The sequence below is a fragment of the Tuber melanosporum genome, assembly GCF_000151645.1.
Source record: "Tuber melanosporum whole genome shotgun sequence assembly, scaffold_4, strain Mel28".
Classification (NCBI taxonomy): Eukaryota; Fungi; Ascomycota; class Pezizomycetes; order Pezizales; family Tuberaceae; genus Tuber; species Tuber melanosporum.
This window is the reverse complement of record NW_003299084.1, coordinates 1,593,931-1,605,698: the sequence shown is the minus strand read 5'-3', so window position 1 is coordinate 1,605,698 and position 11,768 is coordinate 1,593,931.

Here is an 11,768-nt window from a genome sequence, read left to right as displayed (position 1 = left end):
GATGCCCTTTGATACGAGATAGAATTAGCATTCTCGAGGTGATCAAAATAAAAGAGCCTGAAGAATATGCAAACATAGAAGTCACACAACCTCTAAGAGAATTCCTCCTATGCCAGCTAAGAAACTTACTTTCAAACCCTAGAACGACTCTGAGTCTAGTAGCAAATCAGATAAGGCTAGTACAGGAGGAGGATCTTCTGGAGATGGAAAATCAAAAGCAAGACTAGAAGAAGAAGAAGAAGACTTTGAATTACCCGATATACCCGGACTCAAGCTCCACCTACTACCCTTGTTTTCAGGAGAAGTGACAGATCTTAAATGCGAAGCATTTGTAATGAGACTCTACGGAGTACTATTACAGTAAACAAAACCTATACCCATACCGGTATTAAGAGACTACCGTGGTAGGAATGGTGGTAGACTATAGTCTACCGGCTAGAGGTACTGTTGGTTAGGTACCTCGGTTAGGTATGCTATACCATACTAAGAAGTATAAGGGTACTAGTAAGGAGTAGTAGTTATCCTACTCAGTAGAGTAATCTAAGTAGTCAATTTGGGAGTTACCCTGAATTACTCGACAGTGAGTCTGGGTAGAGTTACTCTACCTTTGGACTAAAGTTACCCTGCCTTAGGCTATAGGTTACCCTGTTATGGAGCCAAGTTACCCTACCTTGAAAGTAACTTGTTACACAAGACTTCGGGGGAAGTGACTAGATTGTTTGTCATGTGAAACTACATAGGGTGTTCGAATTTCAGGTTGTGCGGATCACTCCCACACAACCAGTTGAGCTTTGAACAAGCTGTAACTTGGAGGTATGGTGGCTAACACCTCCCTCTGGCCCCGTTATAAGTCCCTGGCATCATGGGCTACAGCCTGGAGAGTTGCTGTAAGCTTGGTAAATGTCTTTAGGTGGAGATGCTCCTGTAACACTGTATACCTTCCCACTATCCATCTGACCTGGAAGCTGTCTGCAGGATATATGAGGGAGTAGAGGTGAACCTGGAGAATGGTCTCCAGGTGGTTTCATGTAAAACGGACCAGAGCTGACACAGTAATACTACATTGAAGTCTAAGGTACTATGTGAGGTTACTGAAGGCTAGTAGGAGAGGTAACCGAAGTCTGTTGCCCCAAAAGTGTAATAGTATTTGAGAATCGTTAGAGACTCTGAGACACTAGTCTAAGGTCATGATAAGACCTGTTTCTAGGAGGGTTGACTGTGGGTAGTGCCTATTGGTAGTCAATATCTGAAGCGGTCTATCGGGGAAGCTACGTGGCCATCATCCGGAATAATATGGAATAGAGTAGAACTGAATAAATGTTCAAGGGCTGCAGATGCTTGAAGAAGACTAAGTGTATATGTGTAGAGAGTTCTATAGTTGGTATCGCATCTACTCGGGTATGGCAGCTCACTACTGACATGTCCACAATATGAACAGTTTTTACTCCTCCAGTTGCATTGTAAATGTAGTGGCTAAAATCCTTCTATCAGGTGGATGTTAGCAAATCACAAGAGTGGTCTAGTTAGCTACGGGGGATCTTTAGTCTAACCCGTGGAGGTTAGCTAGGCAGTTTAAGGGAGTTGGGTACTCATAAAAATAGAGTAGTGATGGGGAGTAACTGGTAGTACATGAAATCTACTTAAGTATATGTGAGTTCTCCTCTACTCTAGCAATCAACTACCTCTTGAGATCAGGACTTAATTGAGTAAAAGCTGTGGCTTAACGATATTAAGTTTTAATGTTTTGTTTCTTCAAAACTCTACTGTTGAGACTTTTGACATTTATCATATTTGTTCACTTTATGGAAGAATTTATTTCAGTGCGGTTACAACCTTGAGATCCATCTTCCCAGAGGGAGCCCTTGTTACATTGATTGATGGGCAATAAGGCTTGCTCACTACCTCCTCCTGGGGAAAACTGATGTGGAGAAACCTGTATCTAGAATATACTTAGCATTATTCTACGAATGAAAGATAATGAATGCTTACCACCAATGCTATAAGGAATATGGCAGAAACCTGAAGCTAAGAGTAACCACAGTGCTAGAATACCTCAAAGATCGATTCCAATCTTCCATCACAAATGACCTGTTATACAGGAAATTCAATGAGCTTTAGCAAGTCAACAGAATGCATGTCAAAGGAATCACAGATGTAGCTACTGATCCCTTAATGTATAGGGACCGAATACAGAAGGCAAGCATCTTTAACTATATCTTGAAGCAATGAGTATATGATACCATGCACCCTACCTTCTAACAAGAAGTGGAACTACTGGAAGAAGATGGTAATGACATGGCGATTATAATCAAAAAGAGTGAACGAAAGAATGCTATACTCCATGCAATTAAGGCATACAAAACTCATTTGTCCTCCAATAGTAATAAACAGCTCCGACACAAGTCCACCAACAACTCTGAAGAAGTATTACCTTGAGTTTGGAAGAAGAAAACAAAGCCTACCAAAGAATCTAGATACTAGAAGGGTAAATGCTTTGAATGTAGAAAGATTAGATATATGGCAAAGAATTGCCTTACCAAGAAAGGAAACAGAAAAGCTATCAAACCAGAGGCATTGGCAAATAACATCAAAAGTGAGAGTGACTATGCTCAATCAAGTGAGTATGAGGAAATGCACATTGGATAAATTGATGTGGAATGTAACAGTGTCTAATCACATTCTACCTTCAAACCCCACACCGCCCTTGAAGGTACTATCCTAAGCAATGGACAAAAGGTCCATATGTTGTTCGATACTGGCGAAATTGGAAGAGATATAATCAGTATTACTTTTGTCTCCATCCAAGGACTTCCAACCTGTGACCTTAACCAGCCTATACCAGTCCATATAGCAGTAAACAGATCACGATCTATAAGATATCAGACTTGTAGCACTACTATCCAGCTTGGTTCTGCTACTTTACTCCATTAGGAGATGCTGGTAGGAAACTTTGCTAAATATGATGCCCCGATTGGGATGCTATTCCTAAACTGCTACAAGTCGATAATCAGATGTAGAGAATCTACTGTCGATTTCTCAGATCAGAAGATTAGAGTCTCATGTAAACCAACAAGCAGAGAATGATGAGCTGCAGTCTGTGAGGTAACTGCTCAATGTCTTTTGGACGAATACTCTGATGTTTTCCCTGATCAGATTCCGGAAGAACTACCATCTATGAGAGAAGTGAACCACCACATCTACCTATGGGACTCCTCTAATCAGAAGAACCAATCAACCTACTCCATCCCTGATGCAGACAAAAACCCACTATCTGATTGGATAAATCAGAACAAAAGGAGAGGAATCATCTACCGAGTGGAAGCACTAGGTGCCATACCAATATCTGTTCAACTCACAGCAGATGGCAAAAGAATCGGTCCCCAGGTTGACCTCAAACTATCAAATGAAAACACGGTTATGGACAGTTCCGCTATCCTAAATTAAACTCAGATCCTAAATGCAGTTGGACAGGCTAGATTCTGAAGCAAGATTGGTCTAAGCAATGCCTATTTCCAGCCAAGGTTAGACCCAGAAAGTGAATACTATAACAGTTTCAAAATACCCTTCAGAAGCTATATTAACTGAGTCATGTTACAAGCTAACATGAATGTACCCACTACCTTCATAAGAATTATGGAAAACCTCCTAAGTGAATATCTGCACTATTTTGTACAAGTATAAATCAACGATATTCTCATTTTCTCAAACTGCGAAGCAGAACATGGATACTATAGATGTTTAGTATGTACCAAGCTAAGGGAAGCTAAATTTCATACTAGTCAAAACAAATCAATTCTGTTTGCTGACAAGCTTGATATCCAGGAACATGTAATAGAGGATGAAGGAATACATGCTACCCAGAGGAAGATATTATATTTAACATAATTTACTACTCCCCGAAATCAAAAAGAACTCATGCAGTTCCTATGACTTGTCAACTACATTTCTCAGTTTTTACCACAGCACACTACTGCGACTGCACTGCTCAAGGACCTTACTGGCAACCTAGAATTCATTTAGACCCACACTTAATACCAAGCTATTACTAACATTAAAGAATTGATTAAGAATGCCAATATTATATGGCTTATCAACTACCACAAACCAAAGCTAATCTTGTTGATTACTGATGTATCAGATATGGTAGTTGAAGTATGGGTCAGTCAAGGACCTTTGCATGAAATTGTAACATCGGCAGCATTGTATAACACAAAGTTCACTAACTCACAGATAACCTATGGAACCACAGACAAAAAATTCCTTGTAGTAATCAATACCCTTGCTGCCTTCAATCATATCATAATAGATAAAATATGTATTATTATTGCTTACCACCAACCCCTCACTAATCTGAAAACTGACAAGGTCCCTGATCAGAGAAGAATAAGATGGACAGGACAAATCAGCAAATATGATTCAAAAATCATTTACACACCTGGAGGAACCAACTCTTTAGCTGACGCTCTCTCCCGCCTTTATGAAAACCAAGTTCTCTCAGACCCTCCTCTTGTTTATGACTATTCAAGACAAGGTGAAGACATACTTGACAACACCTCTTATGAACAAGAACTAATGTTGGCTACTGCCCTTACTGTGCCTTTCTCTGCTCCATTCTCTTATACCATGTACAGTCATGTCTGAAAAGTCTACGTACCCCTCATGGCAATGGCACTACCACTATAAATAATGATATTAACTACACCAAAAAAATCATAAGAGTACAATTTTAAAATAGATGAAAGTAGAAATAGAAAATAACAGTTTCCTAATACTACGATTTTTTATATAGCTTCTATCTGCATCCAATATAGCCTGAATTCTCTCTGAAACCCTCTGAATCTACTCATCAAAGCTTTCTTGGAGAATGAGGTTCCACTCTTCTTTTGCTTCCTCAAACAACTCAGCAGTACTATTGGGTCTTCTCTCAACCTTGGAGAATCACTTTCTCAGGTCCTTTTTTGAGAATTTCTAAAGTATTCTCAATGTGGTTGAGATCTGGTGAGTTGGGAGGCCAAGCTAATCTCTGATATCCACAGTCCTCCTGCAATTTTTTGTTTTCTGCTCTATTGTACCATGATGCATTATTAACAGCCATATAGATGGTTTCAGGAGCCTTATTTATCCCTTCTATGAAGGAGATGAGGTATGGCTGGTAGATCTTAGTTGCATATTGGTAGGCATTGAGACCAAGCCTGTCTCTCTTCCTGATCCTTTCCTTCTCACTCCTCTTTCTTACAAGAATTAGCTTAGTCCTCCCACCATATATCATTGCAGCATATATACCTATATTAGTGTATCCTGACTTAAAGCTATGCTTTAAGTTCTTTTCTTACAACTCTTCACCTAGTTTAAGTCTGACCTTCATTTCCACTGGATTTGGATCATATTCAATTGTAGCCTCATCCACAAAAATAACCCATTTCCAAGCTCTTGTCCAGTTTCTCCTGACCCTAGCAAACTTCTTTCTCTTCTCCTTCTCTCCTTCTCTCCAAAAAGGCTTTTTCCGAGGTATCCTATACTTAAAACTAGCTTCTTTTGATATCTTGCTAACAGTATCTTTTTCAAAACCCATATTGGCTTCTTGGGTAATGTCTCTTAATGCTAAATGAGGTTCAGCATCGATAATATCCAGAATTACTTGCCTTTTGGTATTAGTTATCTTGGTTGGTCTGTCAGATCTGAGAACATCAAGAGTGTTTCCATTTCTGGATTTCGCATTTTTAACTACAGTTGAACTAGTTGACATGGAGAGGTTTATAAGCTTTGAAATTTTACCATACCCCATATCAGTATGTTTATATAGGACATAAATTTCCCTTTTCTGGTCTTCTTTAGGGGTTTGAGAATGTGGTAGTACAATGGTAGGTGGGGTGGTGTTGAGGTAATCGATGGTTACAATATTACCAAGAAGAGTACATAGACTTTTCAGATACGACTGTAAAGAGCAGATGGAACAGAATGTGGAAAAGATATCATTAACAAATGGAAAGATAATTGCACCCTCCACAGTACACTGCCTCATAAGCTTAAACAAAGCACACTCTACTAGTCAGACTATTGCCTAAATACTTGTCTCTTTTACCAGACTGAAATTCAATTTAGTAACAAATACCAACGACCATACTATACCTCTGTTGAGGACTCCAATAGTACGTACTACAGTACTGCTGAAGAGGAAGAAGAACAACAAATAAACGATGATGCTGATCATGTATTGATCCAACCCTTTCTTACTCTTAATCCTGCACCAAGAAGACACCAAGATCTTGAACAACTCAAAGAAGAACTATCTTACTTGAAAGCAGCATCTTACCTACACCTTCTCCAGTCAGCACCTCCATCCTCACCTCTGATAATAGATTCAGGACTACTATTTGGTAGACCCTTGTGAGTATACAACAACAAATCTATCCTCTCTGTCATGCTACCAACAATTCCAGAACATAGCTGACAACTCGATGAGACCTTTGAAGATGAAAAAAGACTCTGTCGAACCGACAAGATGATCTGTCATTGAAGATGAATGAGATGTCAGATCAACTATTGAGTAATTGACTTTATCTTTCCAGAGCCAAATGATGGCAGGATAGTGCCATGACCCAGCCTACTTCAAATCTATTGATAGCACTAAGTATAGTGACCTGGCCCCATACAACATATCTAATGGAATGGTTTATACAAGCACTCGCTATGGTGAATATTGCGTATACATTCTAAAAGGCCATATGTTGAATGGAATGACTATCAGGAAATAGGTTGTTACTGAAATCCACAATAAAGAATACCATAGTGCTGACTGCTATCACCAATACACCTTGGAATATGTTTACTGACTCGAAATATGAAAGGATTTCCACGATTTAGCCAAACAATCTGAACTCTAGTGGGCAAATAAGGAATAAATACAACTACCAGAAGAGAAGGTTTAGACTCTCTAGTTACTTTGTGGATTATTTGAATCTTTTGCTATTGATTTTGCAGGACTATTCAATAAGGCCGGCAGTTAAGATACAATCTTGGCAGCTGTGGATTGTTTCTCTGAATATATATAGCTCATATCTATGAAAGTTACTGACTTTTCTAAGAACACTTGGAACAACCTTCAATGATACCTATTTACCCTCTACAGATACCTATTATCTAGGGTCAATGATACTGATCTCCACTTCACAGCCAGATTCTGGAAACAAACCTTGACCTCTCTTGGAGTCAACCACACTATGACCACTTCTGGACATCATGAGACTAATGGCCAAGCTGAACGAAAAATCTGTAATCTCAAGACTAGAATTCCTAACATGATTAAAGAATAATAGACCAGCTGGGAACCAGCTCTCGCTGAGCTCACAGTGTACATCAATACTGGATACTTAGATATACTAGGAATATCTCTATATGAGGCAATCTTTGGCTGCCAATACTCCCTCCTACCTACAACCATATTTATGAACTCCTCAATTCCTACCTCAGAGGACCACATAAGCAGCTATCAAGCTGTTCGGACCGATACTTTCTAAGCTGTAAAAGCTGCCAGATTCTGGAGTACAACAACTCTCCACACGCGAGGATACAAGTATGTTTCTATTCTCTTAGGCAATATGCTTATGGTTCATGAAAACATGATTATCACCAATGTTGAAGGTAGTAAGAAATTATAACTGCGATGGTGAGGACCTATCAAGGTCTTATCCTTCGACAAGTATACAGAGAACTACACTGTTCAAATAGATAGATAAATGTATCACTGCAATACTACCATTTTCTGCGCCTTCGCTGTTAAATTTCTCTATCCAAATAACGACTCTGAGTTCTCTAGAAGAATACACTCTCATCCTGTACATATCATGATTGATAAAAAGAAAGAATGAAAAGTTGAAGAAATCCAAGACCACGGCCATTGGCATGAAATGATTAATTCCTGGTCAAATAGAAAGGATACACAACAAGCAAAAACACCTGAGAACCATTAGAAGAGCTGGAGTACACTATGGACCTGGTAAACAAGTAGTGGGAAGTCAACATATCAAACGATTCCCTGCGGCCAATGATTAACTATATTATGATGTACTGGATACCAACTATGTCAGAAACTGAGTAATGGCAACTGGAACTGAAAGCCAGAGATAGATTTTAAAAACCATACTTCAAGTCGGAATTTAAATGCAGCGATGAGGAAAATCAGGCTACAGTACAAGTCCTCGACAATTACGTTTAGTCATCATTTACTCTGCCAATACTATAATATTGTCAAACTATGTGGAACTTAATGTGAAGCTGTGATAACAGCTTGTTGGACTGTTATTGAACTGTCATGATATCCAACCTAAAGACTACTTCACTATTCTTTAGGTAGATTACTAACCTGATTACAATAATACTTAGGTAGATGTACAGTATAAATCTGATATTCATAACTACTGTGACCTACATTTCTTTAAGTCTACTTGTTTTCTTAGAATTTCTTCTTGCTCCTAGCGTGACACTTATTATGAAGAACTTATAGCAGAAACTGAAGCCCTTATTTTTTAAGACACGGCTTTTGATGTTTATTAGGTTTTGTTTGTTTAAATAGTTGTTTTGTTTTAGGGAATGTAACTGGTATGGGTACTCGGTTATTGGTTTTGTTTTATGTTTTGTTTTAAATATCACTTTGATACTTGGTTTATTTTAAGTATTATTTAATTCTTGGTGTATTTTAAGAATCATTTGATACTTGGTTTTGTTTTATGTTTTGTTTTAAAAATTGCTTTGATACTTGGTTTTGTGTTACGTTTTGTTTTAAGTATCATTTTGATAATTAAGTTATTTTACAAGAGTGTATTGTTTGATACTGTTGAGTAGTTTCGTTCATGTTAGATGTGAACATATTTGTATATTCAAAGACCGCCTGATTCCACAATAGAAAAGGTAGACTTCAACTGACAGTATTTCAATATACTTAGTAGAATAGTTACTCTTTCTTTTCTCAGTACATCTTTGAAGTCTCTTTTAATTACAGCTCTTGCCTCCTCTTTGGTAGAGCAGGATACCTGTTAACCTATCGTATATTTACCTAAAACGTGATTTGCAGCTTGCGAACACCTTATAATCTGAGTTGAAATGAGGGACTAGGAGGGTATGGTCAAATCTCACAGTGAGACAGACTCTGAAGTTACTAGCGGAGGTGTTCCCTAACTGAGATTGTGAAAGTGGGGAGACAGACATCTACTACTTCCAATACCCACTGGAAATGAAGAGAAGAAGCCGACTGTGCTAGAGCTAGGCAAGCCCTCTAAGCAAGACAGAACTACTGGGCGAGACTCAAATAACTCTCCCATCAAGCCAACGGAAGTCAAGTGAGGCAAAGATGGAAGAGGTTATTGAAGAGAAACTGTACCTCTATACAGGAACTATTAAGGAGGAAGAGGGGAAGGTCAATAGCTCATAATCATTGACGTGATGTCTTAAAACCTTGTGGGAAGAAAAAAAGAGTGATAAAGTGTACTGTACTGGATGTTCTTTTTCACTTTTCTTTTTTTTAAAAAAATTATTTAGTTACTTGCTTAAGGTATAAGAATATCGTATGCCGTGATGAGAGATGGTGTTAAGAAGACTCCTCTCCCCTGGACTAAGAGAAAACTTGTACCCCCAGGACCCTTGAGTATGAGCCTAACTATACATACTCCAAGGATGATCAACCCAGGTGCTCGGTCCACAGACCTCACAACTTGAACGTGATGAGGTCTCGCCCAAAAGCTAACCAAAAGTTCAATAAAGTTCCTCTCCTAAAAGAAAGCCTACCCACTAACTACACTTAGCCAACAGGAAGGAAACCAAACAAGCTTGACAGGAAAGTATAAGGAAAAAGCACTACACTTAAAGTAATCTAAAACTATAAAGGAGGGTAAACTACCACTCATCGTTGTCAGATTGTTGGATGTAAAACTGCACTGAAGTGGGCAGCTGGTGATAGGCCCCAAGGCCTCCACCCCAGGCCTGCTAAACCCAGGAAGTAGTGTAATATCAAGATGTGTAAGCTGAGAAAAGGGGTTAAGGTACCAGATCCAAGGAGTAAATTATTTAGCAGAGTGGATGCCACCCAGTAGTAGGCTGCCAGCCGAAGGAGGGGAGGAAGTATGATGCGAGCTAACATAATTGAAGTAGAAAGGTAGGGAAAAGGCCAGAGCCCCCAGAGAAAACCTAACTGTATGACTGAACTGGGGCCATCATACCATATCTCTTAAGTAGTCTCTTGTTCTCGGAGAGATGGCATCATTAATTGGAAGGGATCCTACCGGAGGTAAGGAAATGGAAGAGCAAGAGGAGGAAGACAACAGCAACATGAACCAAGCGACTAGGATAGTAGAGTCTAATCTAGACATTCCCCAATGGGGATTGTCCAAGTGGGGAGATTAAGTTCTACTACTACTAGTGCCGACAGGAAGGAAAGAGAGAAAGCTGACCATACTAAAGCTAAGCAAGCTTGCTAAGCGAGACAGGGCTACTGGGCGAGGCCCAGATAACTCACCCATCAAGCGGACAGAGAACAAGGAAGACTGAGGTGGGAGAGGCTGTTGAAGAAAAAGCGTACACCTAGGCAGAAACCATCAATGGGCAGAGGGGAGAGTGAATGGCCCATAATAGTTGACCATGGTGTTGTCAAACTAGGTGGGAGGAAAATAGGAGTGACAAAGCATGCTGTACCAGAGGACCTTTTTTTTTCATTTCTTTTTTATCATCCTGTATTCATTGTTAAGGTATAAGAACTGACATGCAGTGCTAGTTATGGTGTAAACAAAACCTTAATCCCAGAACAAACCAAAACAAAAGAAACCTAACCAGAGTCTCCAAATAACGTGAACAACCTATATCGCGAAGTACAAAGCTGCTAAATATAAAGGAACACATTCAAACTAAATAACCGAGGAGACCAAATAAGGAGAACATTCCTGCTTATTTACTAAACCGAGAATGAAGAGTTGGACAAAGTGGCAGGACCACCTGTAGGCCAGAATGGAGAGGTGGGATCTCGAAATGCAGGCATCTCAGGAAAACTGGTCGAGGTCATGGAGAGGTAGAAGGACAAGCCCTGCAGGAGGACCAGTTACAACCAAAGGGTCTCCTCATCACTCAGGCTCCTGACCTCTGGGAGGTAGAGGTTTCTAGCTTTCTTGTGAGAATGGCAGGTGAGAATGGTATAGTGGAAAGTCTCAGGCTCTACCTTACAATAGGTACAAATGTCTGGGGCCCCCAAGTCTCTCCAGAAGTGGTGACTGGTCAGATAACTCTTCTCTGACCTCATCTAGTAGATGCTTCCCGCAATGAATTTCCCAAGTGCCATAAAGGGGTGAGCAAACATCTTATTAGAATATATGTAGTGGAGAGTAGGCAAGCACTACCTGGCGTAGGTATTTAGAAGAAGCTAGTGGCAGCCTTTTTTGAAGGCAATGAAAGGGGGATTGTCTGGGGCTGCAGGAGACAGTGGCGAAGGGAGGAGAGCCACTGACATTGGAGGAACATGAAGGATATGACCTATAAGCTTGTCCACTCTATGGGCTATGGCATCTAGCGAGGGGTATCTCTGTACAAGAGGAGTCAGTTCTGGTGTTTTCCAATTCAGCGGCCGGTAGCCTATTATGAGGCTAATCATCCGGAGGTGATATTCCTCTGGGGAGCAATATCCTATGGTCATGTATGAAACATAAATCATACATTTAAGGCATACCTGCAAGGCATATTTGCAAGGCAAGGCATACTTACCAGACATATATCTTATAACTCATAATTAA